The sequence below is a fragment of the Apostichopus japonicus genome, chromosome 4 (genome assembly GCF_037975245.1).
Source record: "Apostichopus japonicus isolate 1M-3 chromosome 4, ASM3797524v1, whole genome shotgun sequence".
NCBI classification, from domain to species: Eukaryota; Metazoa; Echinodermata; class Holothuroidea; order Aspidochirotida; family Stichopodidae; genus Apostichopus; species Apostichopus japonicus.
Window position 1 is genome coordinate 20966001 of NC_092564.1, and position 20008 is coordinate 20986008.

The 20008-nt window shown below is 35.8% G+C and overlaps 1 protein-coding gene across 2 annotated transcripts in view; it reads left to right on the forward strand.

Annotated features, from left to right (window-relative positions):
- LOC139966798 (nuclear hormone receptor E75-like) overlaps nt 1-20008 on the forward strand; it is a 142548-nt gene that overhangs the window by 34019 nt on the left and 88521 nt on the right. For both annotated transcript variants that reach the window (XM_071970161.1, XM_071970162.1), the window contains exon 2: nt 7461-7523. The gene's annotated coding sequence lies outside the window, so the exon portion shown is untranslated. The remainder of the gene's footprint in view (nt 1-7460; nt 7524-20008) is intronic.

Sequence of the window (20008 nt, forward strand, 5' to 3'; positions counted from 1 at the left end):
GAATTCAGCATACAGTAGGGAGAATGGTCTCGATGGATATTAACAAAATTACATTCAAAATTTTTACTGTAAATTCCTTATCAGTGACTTAATTGGTAGATGCCAACAAGTGAGTGTTAGAATGTAATGGTATAGGGAGATGGAAATCTAGTTAATGGTTCTCACTTTTTGGAAAAATTAAACTCAACTTGCTCTGCATCATCAGGAAAGTTGAATGAAAATGTTATGGCAAGAATCACAAAGTCTTCTGGCTTTCTGGTTGTGTGATACTGTGCTTGTACTTATCTCTAAGTAATAGAAGAGCAATTAGTATGATCAAATGTACTTATTCCAACTTTAATAATTCAAATTGTAACAAATATAACAAATTGATATACCCCAAAACACTTTGAAATTTAATTTTTTACAGTTTCGACCATTTTGGGTCAATGTTCGAAAAGCTGCATTCATTGATCTCAAGTAGCGGAAAACCATTAAAAAATATCATGCATTTCAAAAACATTTCAAAAATCACCCAAGGTTACATTCTGCTACAGATTTGTACGTTCTTTATGTGTATCCCCTTCAATGCCTAACAGACTGACTACATATATGCCTTTATATGCGTACTGCACAAAGAATTGTCGAGACGCTCATAAAACAAGAATAATCGACACCGAACCAAACAGCTCTACAAGGTATAATGACTACCGTGAGGAATCTACAAAATGTAACTCAGTTTGCTGTATAATTGCCAGAAGAAGATTTTTATCGGTTCACTGTGTTCAGCATTCATGTTTATGTCAATGACCCTTCTAACTTTGTTCCTGTCAAAAGAGATGGCAATTATGTCTCATTCAATTATGGTTGCCATGGTAACACATACTGGATTCATTCCAATGGAAATTGTTCCATATTGTTGATGTCGTTTTATGCATAAAGAGAGTCAGGCCTGTTAGTGTTTTGTGGTAGATCAAGTGTCCCAGTTAAAATTGGTGTAATGTAATTAAAGTTAGCGACGGCATAAATTCGATCTCTTCTAGAGTGATTGGCGTTTCGAGAAACTGAAGGCGAAGCATGAACACAAAGAATATGATGTCGGAAAGTGTTTCATAATTACGTTTTGATTATAGTCAAGAACGATGATGCCTTTGTAGTAGGCTGTAGATGCGTTGCATTGATTAAGGACAATGATACTATTCAATAGGCAGTGATCATGCATTTGTGCCTCCCTAAATTTGTAAAATGTAAATCAAACATGAGGAAAAGTAGGAGAGAATTTTTTTTTTAGCATTTTATGTATTAATTTTTTAAGTCAGACCTTAAGAGAATTTTCTTTGTCTATGCATGATTAGTTTAAATATATTAGGAAGGAGAGAGGATTGAAGGAGAAAGACAGGTGGTGTAGGAGGAAGAGAAAGGATTATATGTGTCTCAAAATAAATTATGTTTTTGAAGGTGATGTAAATTCCATTTTTAGGATACAGAAACATAAATTGTAGGGCATATATACACTAAATGAAGAAAGGAGCATTAGTTGAATTGATACCAAAATTTAATGGAGACTCAGAGATTCCCTTGCTCAGTGTATGTTACCATGGAAACTTGTGATGACAAGGTTTGTCTCACAATCTTGTGAGTATCATGCATATTCATAGATATTCAAAACATTTTCTAGTATGTGTAATTTTTTGTGTTACTGAAGTACCTTTCAAAAAGTTATGAATTACAGACTGTATAATAGCATCACATCTAGACCATGAAATATGAGCATTTATTGGAACATTGTGGTAAGTAGCAAACCTGCACAAGTAAAAAATTTGCAGCATTTATGTATTTTCATAACCATCCATATGTCTCCATGTTTAATTTTATGCCTTCAAGATTAAACACTCCTGACTGGTATTGATCATAACTTAGTTTCTGTACTCCAGAACATAAAGATAGATAATCTTTGTTCACTTAATAATCAAATCTACAGTCTGTCCTCAATTTTGAGCATGTCTACTAAAATTCAAATGTTCAAAGACTTGTGATACCTTCCTTGTTTGATTTCTTAGGTCATATATATGCTTTTGTCTTTTCCTTCAATCGATACCAAATTTATTTAATTTTTTTCTGGGAAGTTTGCACTCATGCAATAAAGAAGGATACATTATTCATGTTAACTCCATTGGTTGTGCTTGACCGATGTGCTGGCTGTTATAGTTTTTGTTAGTAATCAGATAACACTGAATTGATCAATTGACCAAATTGCCTCCTACAGGTTCATTATACTCCCATACACCTGGAAAATGCGGTCAAGCAGCTCCAATAAAGATAATCCTGAAAAAGTACTTGTGGTGAAATCCCAAGGTCATGTAGCAATATCATTTCCAATTGGTTTACCAGTCAAGACTCGATCATTGGAAAGCCACAAGGAAGTAGGTCAAAGGTTTAAATGATTTGAAATAGAGTTAGTTTATAGTGAAATCAGCTATTGAGGTAGTCAAGGTTAGATGCTGCTGTTATGTTTATAATCAAAATTCAAAAGAATAATCATATGCATGTATATATCATATACTGCCCTTGTTAAGCATTATGATTTTGCTAATGTGATGGTTCATGTTGACATTCTGAAAATAAGTCAGACTTGGTAAAGGTGGGGGGGAGAGGGGGGGTAGTGACGGGGTTAGGAATGGAGAGGAAAGGAATGAATGAACAGAGGGTAAGGGAATGGAAGTTAGGAAACAATGAAGTAATCACCTTTTTCAAGGCATGGAAATGCATAAAAGCCTTGAACTAACTAAGAGTAACAATCAAAATGCTTAGATTCTAGCAATTTTAGGGCAGATCTGCTGGAATTAATCAGGATAAGCTTGTCATTGCTCACACTGAGACAGGAGATAATTGTTTTTGCTTTATGTTTCACTTATTGAACATTAATCAGTGAGCTAATAGTGATTAAAGTCCAGTAAGAAAATTGATGCATTAGCTGGACAATTTCCCTGTATAGGATCACAGCTAAACAGTAGATTTTTCCAAACTCAAGTTTCAAGTGATTCTTTAATACTTTATCAACTGACAGGCATGTCAAGACTGATGGGGTGATGGTCAATGGGTTGCACCCCAGGGTGGGACCTGGGGAGAAAAGAATAGTGCAAAAAGGAGACCGATGAAATAGTCGAAGACTGTCAGCTGATACTCTGTTGGTAAATTAGGCTGAAGAACTGAAATGTTATTACATTTTGTTCCATAGATGGATCAAAGAATTTTAGCACAGAAGGCCCCTTTAAGGAAATTATATGTTTTATACCAGCATCTCTCACGTTACAATTATTTGCCTGTATTATTTTCTAAAATTAAAGCTGCATATTGCGTTAAATTTGTAACTTGCTGGAATATCTACACTATATTACCATAAAGGAATTAGAGGTACCTTAAAAGGTTTCCGAATGAAATAATAACAAATACAATCAACATTTAAGATTATATGTCTACTTTCATGAACATTAAAATAGAATCAGAAAATATTACAAATTTAAATTTAATGTAACAAATAACGTACAGGCTTCAGGTAGTGCCTATAAACATCCTGTGAAAGAACAACAATAAAGAAGAGAGACAAGTTACAAGAACAAACTAATGATGAAATAACAAAGTGTAATTTAGCAAATTTATGCAAACAGATGATTAGACAAGTTTCATATCCTGCATAGTTACGGTAGTTGTACATCAGGATATCTCTTCTTCAGTGAGTGATCTACCCAAGATAGCTTTGCGGATTGAAATGTCAGCTGGTGAACTAAATGTTAACATGCTAGGTATAATGAGCATTCTCAGACAAATTCATTAAACAGAGTTGTTAATTAACTAATTAAAACAAATTAAGTAGAATTGTAAGTTATAACTATAGACTTAGCTAATTATGTGAAAATATAACCAGATTTGATCAAAGTTAACTACGTCTTTTACCACATTGTTCATTCTGCATGGTATAGTGATTACATCGACCCCAGTCTATACATGCAGGATATGATGTTATGATGTACCACAGAGAGGTACCAGCATAAGAATAAATCATACAAGTTACCCTTGGGAATTGTTTCAGCTTAATTGTAACATTGTTTTGAGGCAAGCATTTGTACTTTTACATGAAATAGGATAGGAATGTGTAAACTATCAATTTATGCAAAGTGTTCTGTGTACTTTATGGCACATATATGCTGTACACTATATATACTGAGAAAAAAATCCATTGGGTGTGATATAAGCCAGTGAGGATAAACTTTGAATGATTAAAATATCTCTAATAGAATTCAAAATAGCCAAGATAAAATGCAATATGCATCGATTATTATCTGTAATTGGGGAAAATATTCCACCATTTCCTTTTTTCCCCCTCTATGATTGTATTTTATTTATTTATTTCTAGGGGGGTCCTTATTCATTTTTATCTGCTATGTGTTTATGATGAAGTCTCTCAGGAGGAAAACAACTGTGTGTGTAGTAGCCCCTTCCTTTAATCATGAGAAAACATAACCCAGTTTTTCACACTTCTTTCATATTTACTTTTCATTCTGACGTGAATGCTTTTAAGATAATTGCATGCCTGAAGAGGCTGCATTCATCTACCAATGGCCGGGCTTTTGTGTGTTTTATTGACAGAAGCGTACAGCTTGGCTGCGCTATCCCGTGAGCTTCATCGATGACAAATAATTAACCACTCGTAAGAACTGGGTCATTTATTCATGCAGCTTCATCGGTTTGAATGTTTGGCGCTGCATCAAATATCAGGCCAAAAAGTTATTGTGCATCATTCAAATAAGTTACCGTTTTTTTTACATAATTTTGGTTTTTGGGTGCACTGAGACCAAAAGTATCAGAGAAATTCTTGAGTAGGTTGTATGTTTTGGTGACTTTGTGAAACCATTGTTAAGTAAAGAAAATTCATACAATTTCCCCAATCCACAAAAAAAAAAAAAAAAAAAAAATGTAAAGAAACTATAGTTACCATCTTTTCATTTTCTTTGATATCATTTTGAATTTGTGAAGTGACCAAACTTAGAGTATTTTGGATTGCCATAAATTTGTAGTTGGATAGTAATTCTTCTTGAAGTAATAGTAAAATTAACTTCTCCTTATATAATATATTACACGTTTGGTAGATTGGCATCTATCTTGGCATACATAACATATTCATATAAAGTGTGAAAACTTCTTTACTCTCTAACTCTTTTAGACTCAAAGTATCTTTCAGTTCAAAACTAATATTTAATATAGAGATTCACGTAAACAGGCTTGCTCAATGTGGCAATCTAAACTTTTTCGTATTATTCCATTTAGGAGTAATGTTGAGAGAGACTTTTTAGCAAGCCATGAAACAATTAAGTCTGTGTTGCACCAAGTTTTCACCCCATCTTGCATTCTGTCTTTGATAGGAGATGAAATGATCTCAAAGCTAATGATTGAGCTAGGAATACATTACTATATAGGTGCAGTTAACAGCACAGCTCAGATGTGAAGTATCTATGATGCAGAACGTTGATATGTATTTGTACTTCAATGTAATTTACACGTTTTTATTATTTACCAGTTGGTCGGGTTCTCCGATAAAGTAGGTTTCTCGTTGTTCATTCTAGGTTAATAAGGAAGAGCAATTTAATAGAGACTGGAATCATGCAATTAAGACTCAACTTTGGCCCTGAAAAACAGAGAGAGGAATGGGAAGGCTGGCTCTGATAGGGATATTTTTGAAGATGTGAAGGATGCTTGAAAGTCTTTTGGGCTGCTACAAATCTACTTCTTAACCTACTTTACTTCTATTCCTCCTTAACATCTTCATGCTCCACTTTGCATTTTTATCATCCTTCAGCCATTCAAAAAGAAATAAGAAAAAACTCAAGAATAGAAAAGGAAAGAGAAGAAAAGAGACAGAGTGAGAGACAAAGAGAAAAGAGGAGGAAATTAAGGAAAAGATAGATAAAATAGAAGAATAGATAGCGAGAGAGAGAGAGAGCAAAAGGAAGACTTTAATTCAGTAGAATGAGTCCTTGATCTAATTGTTTTTTAACCTAAAGTACATATCTGCCCCATCCATCCTCCCAAGATAAGAAGAAATCCTAAACTAGATTTGAAAAAGAAAGTCAGTGGTTTGATTTCTAGGTCATAGGCAAAGTAGGCCAAGAGACTCTTTGAAACTGTGAGTAGCTCATAAATTACAAGGGGTTTACCCCCCCCCCCCCCCCTACCTTCCTCTGTGTCTGAAAGGTATAGGTAAAGGCAGACAATATTAAGGAATAATTTATTGCAGTTGATTTTGGTTTCATAGCCTTGTGACAGTAATCAAAATTCTGTCACTTAAGAATTATGATATCACATTTTTTATTGACACTTCTGAATGCATCACCCATATACTGTTGCAAGTAGGCCATAAATAAAACTTACAGGTATAAAGTCTTCTGTCTTGTGTATACAAGTTAATATAACACAGTCCTGACAGCTTAACCAGCTGCTATGGAGGAGTGGATATACAGTATAAAGGCACTGTGGCATTAAAAGCAATGGAACCTTGTATCTGGGCAGTTGTGAGTGGTGTGAAGGCTAGTGAGATGGGTTTTTCATCCAGCGGAAATCCACAATTTTCCCACTGAAATGTTTTCCAAATTGTTTAAAACAAAAGTGAAAATGATGTAAAATTTTAAATTACTTAGTGTTGTAACAAAACTGCCTTCCAGGCTGCTATCATTGTTATTATTTATTGTTGTCATATTGAAACAGCTTTTTGAGTTGAATTTGATGCATTTCTCTTTCAATGCTGTTGATGTAAAGCATTCAGCTTGTGTTTAATATTGAAGTAAAACTAATAGAAATTTCTAACTTTTCTAGTTTGACTCGAGAAATGTGCTTAATACTATGCTATGGAAAAGTTTCTGGACAATAAACTGTTGAAGATTGAATGGAATTCATTAATTAGTCATTTGTTAACTTTGCTTCAGTGATATTGGTTTATTTTTCCTCAACTTGACTGTTTAGCACCCCTCAGAAAGTTTTCTCCTCAACCGAGAGGTTAATGTCAGACATTTAACACTATCGATATCTTGCAGCAATTTGTCTAGATCAAAACATCAAGAATTACAAAGAGCATGAAGTATGTATAGTTGGTGATTACAAGACTGTCAGTCCAAAAGTTAAGAGCATACTGTAGTAGGCTCTTTGCAGCAGTTTGCCCTGTTTTTTAAAATCTCTACAAATCTCTACATAATTTCTACAGTTTGTAGAGTGAAACTCCGTAGAACTGTAACCTATATTTGTGTTGTGGCCTCACTTGCCTGTCTCCTCATGATATCAGCACTCTAGCTATACCATGTCTTGATCAGTGAACTGGTATCCTTGTCACATTGCAATTATTTAAAAGAAATGAATATTTCTTGGAAATTGGGACATGGTCGTTCAATCTTTTGTTGTGATTATATTAACATATCAATTCCTCTTCTTTTCAGGTCTCTAAATAAATTTGTGAACTGAAGTCTGATTGGCTACAGGTGAAATTGAGAACACTTTGGGTAAGTAATTGTGTAACCTTAAAGATCTCTTAAAAGAAGCCTACCGCTCTAAAGGTCATATTTTTTCCTCCTCTCCATTTGTAAACCACACATTTTTCTCACTGTTAATGCACTTCATAAAAGTAGCCATGGCTTGTGATAAAATATTCCTAGTCGAGCTCTGGGAATGAATGGATTGTCTCTCTCAATCATAACATTAGACCAGCCAAGGACTGTATTGCAAGCTTGCTTTGTATCATGAGCTGAACTGTTACATTAAACATAATCATTTGCTTTTTTGGAGGTCAAATGTTATTTGAGGTCAAAAGAGGTCAAAGTTGTAACTACCTTGCAAACATGTTAAATTAAAAAAGTTAATTTATTTTGGGGAAACCTCATACCTGGTATGGGGATCTACCTTCTGTGAGTACAAGGTTCCATTTATCTTTTGTGGAGGTCAAAGGTCTTCTGAGGCCAACAGATCTATGTAAAAGGTCTGAACACCTTATAAACATGGTTAAACACCAACACTTATGCTTGATTGAATTTCATACTTTTAATGTAAGTCTACATTTGGTGCAAGAACCTTCCTGATGACTTGGGGCAACAGGGGTCCAACTCGGAACATCTTGTGTGCACATTTTAATGTATAAAACGTAACAAAGAATCACTAAACATGGTGGCTTTCTGGTTGACATGTGTAGAAAGCAGAATTTGCTCTGGAATTTCCTTTCTTGCCGGTTTTCTGGGTTGTTTGAAATGAAGCCATGGTATGCGACTTCTGACTAGCACCCTATCGAAGAAATCATGATACATACATGTATATCTAGGGATTGCTACCTAGTAATTGTGCTGGAGATATCAGTTGTTAGAGCACAGGACAGTAATTGTTTTGACTAGAGTTCTAGCCATTAATTTCCTTGCTCTTTCAGCTGATTTATAATTTCCCAGGTTTTCTCTGTTACTGTAATCTTTCAAACTGAGTAAAGTTTAAAGGCGGGTTTGTCGACCTATAAGTACGTACTGCCATCAAATGACTTGTGACCTCCCATTTCCACACCATCACAGAGAAACTGTGAAAATCTGTCTTTTTACAATATGAGTCATGTCTAAATAGTGTTTGCTAGGACTTGATGTATGAGGTACAGAATTATACAATAGTTATTGATTTACTGACACAGCTTTCCCAACTGACTGTAGTATAGATGTCAATGATTGGCTATTTCACATTTTCCAGAAGGGGGGGGTGGGAGGGGAGGGGGCTTTGGGGGCAATCATAGTTTGATCTATTCCATACATGAGCTGTAAACAAGAAGTCAAAATCCTGTGTTTTAATATCGACAACAACTCATTTAGCTGATCTACAGCAGATTATCACATTGATTTCAATCAGTTTTTTACACTATTTTCAGAGTAAAATAGAAATATTGATTAAGGTTTACATTTCAAGTAACACTTCTCAATCAAGCGTAATAGGTTGAGGCCTCACTGTGCACTCCATTATAAACATGTACACAATGAAGCCTATTAAACAGGATGGCAGTTGACAGGTTCTCCCATCCATCCAACTACTATTATTATGCTGTGTTTGTTTTCCACGGCTATTAATCCATTTACAAAGATTTAGCAAATTAAAGTTATTTGTTTAATCAACAGGTCTGCAAAGTAAGAATTTGAATGTATGACTCTAGATGCTATACGGGTAAAAAGACCCTGTCCTAAGGGTAAGAAATCTGGATCTAACAACACATAGCATTTCCTCACCCCACTGATCATGATAAAGTTGCCTCAAAATAGGGTCTGGCTCCAAGCTCTGACAGCATCATATGGGCAGAGGAAAGCTTTGGTGCTGAAAGAGTGGAACCTTGACCTACGATGACCTTAACCTTGTTCTCAAAACTTTACCTCCTGGATTTGATTGTGCAACTACAGAGTAATTCTATATGTGCCCTGTCAGATCTGACCTGGAGGCAGTACCATTCTTAGTTATTTATAAATTAACCTTCTCAGTAACTTAGAGGTCAAACCTCAGTTTTGTGGTAAAAGTTGAAGAAAACGTATGAACAGATGATGAAAAATAAAAAATAAATGTGACTTTCATGGTAGAATAATCTATATTCCTTGCACTAAGTGTGTTAGCTATGTTAGAATATGAATAAAATTCAGAATTTCTGAAAGTAATTAGCTAGTTTATTATTTTCATCCAAATTATTTCCAGTGAAAGTGGAGAGTAATTACATTAGCTGGTTATGTGTAATCCACAGCAGGTAGCAAAACACACACACAAGTCTGCAAAGTTTGCTCATAGCTGTCCAGATCTTGGTGTCTTTCTAGCATATTTATAGCCGAAATATGGATGGCTTGAATCAGTTTATATACACTGACAAAAAGAGACAGACCATGCATTAAGGCCAATTGGGTCCCCGCAATTGACATCATTTGAACATTATGAAAGAATTGTGTATATTATGTTGTGCATTTGCCAATGGAAGTGAACTACCGAGAGTTAGACTGTTAACAACTAGTCTGTTTTCATGCTGTGTCACTTCTTTGCATACAGCAAACTGAGAATTGGATCATGTTTGTTTTAAACTGTATACATACCCCCCATAACAGTTTAATCAACCCAGCTAATAAGTAGAGCATGACCTGTTTATTAACATATAGATATTTTTCCGCCCATCCATAACAGATGATATAATCTTTGAAGTAGTTTGGTTTCATTTTGGAGTAGTGTTACTTCATTGAAAATGCAGTAGTCTCATAAAATTATTTAATATACTTGTGATATATTGTAGAAAGCCACCAAAGTGTGGCATAAACAACTTCTAGAACTGACAGGGGGCGGGGGTGGGGGTGGGGATTGAAATATAGGTCTTTATAGAGTACAAAGTTGCTGGTATTGATAGTCAGCTGTGCAATCAGTAGATCGATTTCAGTGTACATGGTTCTGTAGAGTCTAGAGGAACACTGGTTGGAACAAAGGTCTAGATGAAACAATGAAAAATTAGTCATTGCATCTAGATTGGGTAATGTGTACGATAGGCTGATGGGCCAGCAGGGTGTGAAACCTAAGGCTGCAACTAATTAATTAGTCTAAGATTTGGTTGGGAGGGGGGAGGTGGGGGGTAGGCTGTATTGAAAACTTTTAAAGGCTTAAACATAGCCTGCTGATCGCCTATTGAGAAACCCCTAAATTTGCAGAGTATTTATATATTGTACAGAATTCAGACTTAGCACTTCTCCCTAACACCCCTTCCACTAGTATGTAGTACTGTAGCAGTGTGGATTTAAACTTTAAATGGTGTAGTGCATATGGAACCGTGTCATCTACAAAAGCATAAATTTATAGAAACCACCCCAAATGAAAAGGATCATTGCTTATATTACTCAGGCTGTCAACATATAATTTACAACCATCAATGAGCGTAAAACCAGCTACATATTATATAGTATCCATGCTGGTTATGATAGAGTGTTTTTTCCATATCTTACTGTTCCTGTGCCTTTAATAGGGAAAGCACTGACTGGCTGCTGATATGTCTTCTCTATCCAGGTGGTGCTTATTACCCCCATCCTACTAGGGGTCATAGATCACATGACAACACCCAGAAGGCAATGTACTGATAAAGAACACATATATACATACATATTTTGGAAACATTCAAGATCAAAGTACCAGAGCGAGAATCATGACAATCTTGAATGACTCTTCAGAGTTATATATATAGGTATGGTGTATAATTAGTACTGTTCATCATCTAACTAAGACATCCCGATCCCCAATAAATTATAGAACTGAAGAACAATAAGACAGAAAGTAAACAATACAAACTGATCAATTCAGTTTTAATTCTATTTTTATCACATTTCAGTATATTATTTGCAAGAGTGCTCAAGTATAAAGTGTTTTGTGTGTACTAATGATAGTTTGCACAAAGGGTGATACATTTTGCTGAAAGCTGCAGTAGATTGGACCAGAGATAAGCTTCTCCTTTGAAGCCATGTGGCCTGTAATAAAGCCCTTTAACAAATATTGTTTGTTCTAAATTATAAGAGTAATGAAAATCTCTCATCCAACTAAAAATCTTGTGTACATATAGGCATAATATTAGTTAAATTTGGAAAAATTTCCAGCCCATCTCATAGGTTGTTTGAAGAGATAATAACTGAATGGAAGAGAAAGTTTTCTGAAGCATATAATTTTACCGACAGGCGGGGATTTACAGTGTAATTGTGCATTCCACCCCACCCCACCCGCCCCCACCAGTTCCATACCAAAGCAGAATAGCATTGCTTATTTGTAGACATATTTTAAGTTAAATTTGGAAAATAAATTGCCAGCCCATCTCAGAGATTGCTATAGGACAAAGTCATTGAGTATGCAAAAGAATCTGACCAGAAAAAAACCCCCTGACTACCGCATCCTACATGAAACTTTACTAATCATAATATTTAAAAGACATTTGTACCCAAGATGCATCATTTGTACACTACTATGGTTGGAGACAGTGAGTCTACTAAAATCTTCCAAGTAAGATATATCTGAATGTCTTGTAGGAGGTAACACAATTTGTGTTTTTTAGCAATTTAAAGGTCTGCTGTATAGACCCCAACTATAGCACGCTATCATGGAAAAGTTTCATGAGATTACGTTATCGACCTGCCTTGGTCGTAAAATGACCTCTTTACCAATTAGTCTGCAACGCCTGCCACATATTTTTTCTTGTATGAGGATCTTTGTGTGAATGCTGTATGATTAACTACAAGGTAGACATGAACATATTTCCACACAGTGTATACACAAAGAGCCTCACAGTGTTAAGAAGCTATGCAGGCTAATTGTAGAGCCTGAGGTCATTTTACTATGGTGGCAGGTCGATTACATAATCGCAAAACTTTCCTAACTATAGCGTGCTATAATTGTGGCGAATAAAGCAGGTCTTTAAGGATTTAGTTTGTTGGACATGCAATATACTATGGTTGTTTTAGGGTGGGGGGTGGGGGAGAATGGAGCTGGCTTGTATAAGATTTAGGTAGAAAGTGAGCTACATGCTGGCTATTGTCAGGTGCTATATTATTGACCATCAACTTTCAAAAACTTTTGTATGATATGTTACAAGCACACTTTGGTACATGGCTATTAAGAAAACTTCCAGGGGGAGGGGAATGAGAGGGTGGGGATAGACTATAATTCCCATTTACTCTTTAAGCAGTTTTAGAAAATGCTAACTCTAAAGAGCACAGTTAGCAAAATATCATCAACGCCCACTTTCATGTCTTTCTTCCATTACCTGAACAGTAGGTACACTTATGTTCTATGACATGTATGAACACTATAAGAATGCATGCTTTAAAGCTGTATGCATTATAGAAGGGAATATATCACTATTTATATGCAGACACTGTATAGGTTGTGAATAGTATCTGACGTTATGTCCAGCCGTTCAAAATCAGTGGAGTGAGATCTTAATTTCACTGTAGGCCTTGCCACATTGTGGCTGTAGGCCTTGCCACTGGACTCTTTTCACTAGAATGTGTTTCCTTGGATTTGTCTCCCAATTAACAGGTTCCCCAAGAGAAGTTCGATATTTTATAATGGACTGTATTTATAGCAGTAGCAGCAGCAGCTGTTTGCTCTGAATACTACAAATAGGATGTATCATGAACTGTGTGTGTGTATATCCATTCAAAACGTATGTCTTTACATGCTCATTATATATGTATACCCTTCCAGGGGCTGTAGAGACCCTTACCACTGAAAATACGTATAAAGCAGATTGGATTTCCTCCCTTTGTGTAATTATTAGGCCATAATTAGTTTTCTTGTTATCGTCATCTTTATAAAAGATCTAATGATATCAAGGTATTCAGGAACTATTCAGTGTCATTCAACTTTGCTGATTAGCGAAGTCATCGCTTGGGTCTGTAGGAAACGTTGATTTCTTTGGCCATGCACATGCCACGTACGCTGCTGTCAATAATACGAAGGGTCAAACAAGCAAAAAGCAATATGCACAGAACATTGGACAGTTACAATGTGTATATGGTCAGTGGTAGCAATATTAAAATTGCACGTTATTATGCACTAAACTATCTTGGGGCACACAGGCTCAAGTTTTGGTCAACATATGACGAGACCTAGCAGAAATTATTCTAAGAAATTATTTGCATTTTACAAAACTGAGACATATTTCCTCCAAAAAATTTCCAAGTGAGTTTAGGCTATAAATTGATAGAACTTGTAATGTCATTCAATATCAAAAAGTCAGTTGTCTGCACACTATAGCATAGAAATATTAATGACATGCAAAATGGAAATATGAAAATATTAGTGTTTGCACGGGTTATCCGGGTACCCGGTACCCGCCCGACGTGATACTACCCGGTTCCTAATTTATTACCCGAAACCTAAGCAAAGTGTGATTTAAAAAAAAAAAAAATGGCACACCGATGGTTAGGCAGATTTCCCATGACTTAGTGTGGTGTTAGGCTACAATGTGGTAGAAGATAACAGCAATAACGAAGGGGCCTGTTCGACGCGATACTACCCGGTTCCTAATTTATTACCCGAATCATAGGCCTACGCAAAGTGTGATTGTTTTAAAAAAAATTGCAAACCGATGGTTAGGCTGATTTCCCATAGACTTAGTGTGTTGTTAAGCTGCCATGTATTTGAAGATAACAGCAATAACGAAAGCTTTCCATAGATATCTTATAACTGCGTCACAATTTCAGCTAATAAACAGATGGCTAGGCTAGACTGCCCCCATTGACTTAGTGTGGTGTTAGGCAACCATGTGGTCGAACGTAACAGCAATTACGAAAGTATTCCATGGATGTCTTATAACTGCGTCACATCTTCAGCAAATAAACAGATGGTTAGGCTTAGCTAGATTTCTCATTGGCTTAGTGTGGTGTTAGGCTACCATGTGGAAGAAATTATTATTTATTCATTCGTTTATTTCAAAGAAGGAAAGGCTGAGAAGGAATTTTATGCGATGTTTATGGATTATAGACGGGATAACTTAAAAATAGTAATTGCAAGTGGCTTTTTACTAATCGTTTATTCCAAATGCGATCAAATTGCTCGAATCGCGCAATCTCGCGGCTAATGAGAACCCTGGGCCTGCATAATAGATAGTAGTAGAATTACAAACTGTTTAAGAGCTAAATTGGATATCTATATGGTTTGATCCAATAGACGTGCACAAGCTAGCATAAGCAGCGGCGGCAGTGCGATGTTAGTAGTAATGCTAATTATAATTAATAATTTAATAATAATTTATTTATTAACAAGCAAATGAAAGAAACAGAAGCAAATAAAAATTATTGAGGGAGGTTTTATACCTTATCTTACACCTACGTATTTGAACATGAAAACATTGTCAGTAGAGAATATAATGCATTTATTACAGCACCCAATATGTAATTTCTTGAAAATCTTGATACACGAGGGTAAACAAATTTTTCCGGGTACCCGGATACCCGACGGGCAACGGCCCTCGGGTACCCGGTTCCCGAATTTTGGACCTGTGTAAACACTAGAAAATATGTATCTTTTTTTCCCTTTCCCCTTGAGATTCATTATGCTTTAAAATGAAACAATGACACCAAAATTACACAGTTATTTAAACTTAAAGTAGAAGCTGCATCGACTGACATAACCGCTCACGTATGTTGGTATCGTAGTCCTAGATGTTATTCATGATTGAAGCTGGATGGTTCCTCTAGTTCTAGAGATGTAGAGATTAAACTTTAAACACTATAAGTATGGGATAGTCTGTGTCCTATCACAGTATAACATAACTGAAATAAAAATGAAAAACTGTGAGTGATATGCCTCCTCCTCCACCCCCCCCCCCCCCCTGTTAGCACTTACAGGGTATTCTAATATGAATTAAATAGAATTCACAGATCTAAAGGATATTTATCTAAAGAGCATGGAAGAACACCCTGACAGCTTCCCAAAATACAAGATTCATTTATGCCATAAGGGATGTGAGTGTACTTACAAATCACAGTGTAATTCTACCTTTGGTTTCCATATGATGAACAAGATAGATTAAGGCAGGGGCTGGTAGAACAGTCTATTATACCAAAACTTGATACATTTGATCCTAAATGGTATTTTTAAATTTTTTTTATCTATAATTGACAAGAACGTATGTCATACAAGCCTGAATGGCTATTTGAATGTGTCTATTTCTGCTAACTCTTTTGCAAACCATAATTATCCCCTTTTGTCGAGATGATCTAGATCAAGTTTGTCACAGCTTGAATTGTTACTTTAGCCTTGAAAATAAAATCATGCACAGTTCTAAGTGTCCTATTAGTTTGAATTTGTTCCTCCTTGTTCATCGTTAGCTAAATATTTTATGACCCTGTACAATTTTAAGTGCTATTCACTTTTTATGTAAGACTGATTTGTAGGTTTGACTTCACATCAATAGATCTAGGTTGAAGGATATGAATGAGGGCAGTATATTTTTATTTGAATTCCCATGGTTCTACAGTAGCTGTTAATGCGATTAAAATCCCTACTGAATTGGCAGGCCTTAGCAAAGTAACGTTAAAGATCTATTGCATCAGCCTGCATTTATGACCACGTAAGTAGTTCTCAAATATTCCTTTGTCAGTCTTGCTGTATTTTGCAATCATATCCTTAGACATCCCCAGTATATATAGATCAAAGGCATTGATAACATTATCAATACACGTTAGCTTAAAATTATTAAACATACTTATATGTAGGGGAGTGTAGGTGGAAATGCTGGTAGAAAAGACACTGCTGTAGTACTTATATATTCATATAGGTGATATGTGTGCTTTATTTCCTTAATTCTCACTTACCTGTCTCCTCACAACATCTGCTCTACCGTGTCAAGAGTGACCTGGTTTTACCTAGCTTTGGCACTCACCTCCCAAGGTGACCGGTCACCCCTGGTAGACCTACCTCCTCATTCTACCTCCCAAAGTGTCTAGTTTTGTACTCTTAAGAGTTGTCAAGATCTTTGAGTATCTTGGCCGTTGGTAACCATCGGTCCGTATTTTGCGGCTTCAGAAGTCAGATGTCCATCAGAGAACTGCTCCTGAGCCTTTATTTTGTAGCATCTTTGATGTCAACTCTACTAACCGCTTCTCTGTTAAGGTTACAGGTTTGCCTCTTGTTGTAACTATTTTTGTCACAGCCATTTTCTATCATATTCATACTTATTTGGATACCCCTCCTCTCATTCTAACTAATATAGACCTAAGGGTTAAATACCATCATTTGGTTACATGCTATTTACAAGCAAATTAATTGCCTACATTTTAGTATAATAAAGTAAGAGATTATTTCCTTTCATGTATACTTATATTTCCTTTAAAGGGTGTGAAGACTCGCGCAAAAAGAAACGTCTAATGCCGGTAATATGACCTAGTTCGAATGAGGTATAACAGAAGTGTTAGAAACCACCATCGATCCCATAAAATACACACACAGCTTGCTACCATCGGTAATTAGACACTAGTAGGCCTATACAGTCAGTACATACAGCTGCGGTCAATACCCACAGCACAGTGCACAAACGATACAGCGATGGACATCTCAGGTCCAGCTACAGATAACAAGGTATCATGTTTCATTACTGTCTGCATTTTATAGCGACACAAACAAAACGTCACTTGCAAGCAACAGGAAGTAAACTTTTTCAGATGGCCGCACGCGGTTTGGGGCGCGTCTTCAATGCCTTTAACCGTTGAATATATGTTCGGTTTCCTTCAGATCATGCAAACTCTACACGAATTGCTTTAACTCCATTTAATAATAGGATATGACAGACTGATAACTAGTACGAGTACTACATCATGAGTATAGGATTGACACTAGAATTGCCCTTGGCGTGAGTACGATTACTCATGGTTCTGGAGAGGAACATTAATGTCACTTGGGAGAGAGGGTCTTCCATTTCTGTTGGCTATTTTGATTTGTGATCATCTAGTATATACTGCTAGAAATTGAACATAAGTAGATGAGTTCTCAAAATATGCTCCCAAGGTTTTTTTTATTCTTGTCTTTTTTGGGGTAAGTTTTTTCCATGTGGGACTACTTCAAGGCACTTTGTGTAGTCTTTAATGAATAAGTGTATCATACCACTTATATTAAGTAATTGGATCAGCTGTTTCATAGCTGTCCTAATGAAAAGATAAGAAAAGTAGATTGAAATTATAAATACTTGTAAATTTGACATAAAGCCCAACAATTCAGTGCAAAAGTATGACTATCAGCCAGCATTTTGTGTGGGAAGCATTATTCCAACACTTTTGGGTTCCTTGGATACTCCTGGTTGAGTTTTTGGTATCTTACATGTACAGTAGTATCAATTGGTAAGTTGATTTTTAAAGCTATCAAGATATCGCCATGGAGCTTGTGACATGTCCTTGGCAATGGAATTGTGTACACTCTCTTGTTTTGTCTTGAATTAACCAATCTGCTATTATGCAAAGAGAAAGTAAAAAAGAAAAAAAAAAAAACAACATTTGTGATGTCAAACTTGTGTGGACTTTTAGCCCAAAGAGTAATATGATTCTTAGTGCATGCATGCTTGTGGCTGACTTACAGCTTGTTTGTAAGCTCTCTTCACTTATGGATTCCCAGATGCTTTGCTGTGTGTAGTAAACAGAAAGCTTTATGTGTGTGGAAGAGAGAAACTCATATGTTTAAGCAATTGGTATCTTGTTGAGACAGACAATTAACCTTTAGGGGCACATGTGTAGGCTTGACAGTTCACTGCCTTAGTGTATATCCCAGTTAAGAATTGACCTAGATTTTGTTGTGTAACTTAGATGAGAAGGCAATGGCCTCTATAAGTGGGTCAAGGTAGATGCAGACATGTGCAGCAAGTATTGGTGATTTGTCCTCAGGGTTTGCAAGAGAGAGAGAGAGAGATGCTAAGATAAATCCAAGAGGAGGGAAAATAATGGAGGCCTAAGATACGGTTACCATGGCAATAGTGGGTAATGCTTTTATCACTACATAAGAACAAGTTTTATGTTCCCAATGGGAAATAGCAAAGCCAGGCTGAATCCATTTCTTGTTTTCCAAGAGAAGGAAGAGTTATCTTTCTTAAAGAGTTCTTTTAATTCCTCTATGTGGCAGCAGTAAATGGACTGAGTAGCAGGATTAAATGGAACAACACACACTAACTCTCTATCTCTCTCTGGTATGGAAAACGGTTTTGTAGCTGCAAACTGCGAGATTTAAACAGTTTTTAGATCTGACGAGGCATAGTTGCAAGGCATCTTTGGGGAAGTTGACGGCTCCTTTCTTTTCATGTAAACTAATGAGGTATCTGTTTCAAATACTGGAGAATTGAGACTACGTATTCCTCTAGAAGAGTTTATAACTTGTGCCAACAACCTTTATGCAACAAACGTAGAAAAATGTGGTTCCTGTTGTCATCAAGTATATTTGATATGCGGAGAGAAATTATGATGCAACAAAGTCGTTTTAATATTTAAAGTATAATTTACAAAAGTCACAAATTTGGGTGATTATATTGGTTTGGCAGATTGCGTGGATTAGTTCAGAAATTTGTTGCAATGACAGAAGCAGTCCATATTTTGTGAGAAAATGTCATCCATGGCTTAAATTAAGAAGCAAAAAACGTAAGATGGCTTTACTATAAAGACTCCAGAGTTTATGTTTGAGTGAGTGATTGGTTCAAATGCCTGCTGAGGTGATGTTCTTATACTGTGATATATTGACATCAATTCTACGTGAGAACAATCTTGTAAGGACTTTTAAGAGCATCACTATAAGCACTGTCATATCGGAATGATACTTATGTCACCCTTTGATGGGGCAATTTGCAATCAAAATGACATTTACGTTCAAAATGTGACAAATCGTCTCTCAGAAAATGGTCAGCTGAGGATGACAAGATCTCATTGTGTACAGTTACTACTTCAACGTTTGAGAGTTATAAATTTGATATGGTAAAGGAAAACAACCTGCCACTCTATTAATGAAAAAGAAGAAGTGCAGCTTGGAATATAGACTAGATATAAAGCAATACTACACATCCCCAGTCTGATTAGATACTGTACCAAAGTGAGATGTACCATGAATGGGCTATATCGCTTTAACCATAAAACCAGAATATGAAAATAAACATCGTTCATAATACAAACATACATAAACATAATACAAATATACATAAATATACTTTGTTCATATACGTTGTACATAAAAATTGTTCAAATACTAACATATGCCGCAAAATTTTCACTTTACCCAAAATAGTTGGACCTTTATATAAGTTTTACAGTTCTTGGCCTCTATATTTCTGTTAAGGTATATATGTAAATAATAAAAATGGCTTAAAGGGATTGTGCATCCTGCATGGGGAATAATTAAAATAAGGACTTTATGCCTCACATGATGTGTATACACTGTAGTACAAGATTGTCAATTATCAATGGTTTTGAAAAGTCACACAATGTTGCTCAGATGAGAAGGC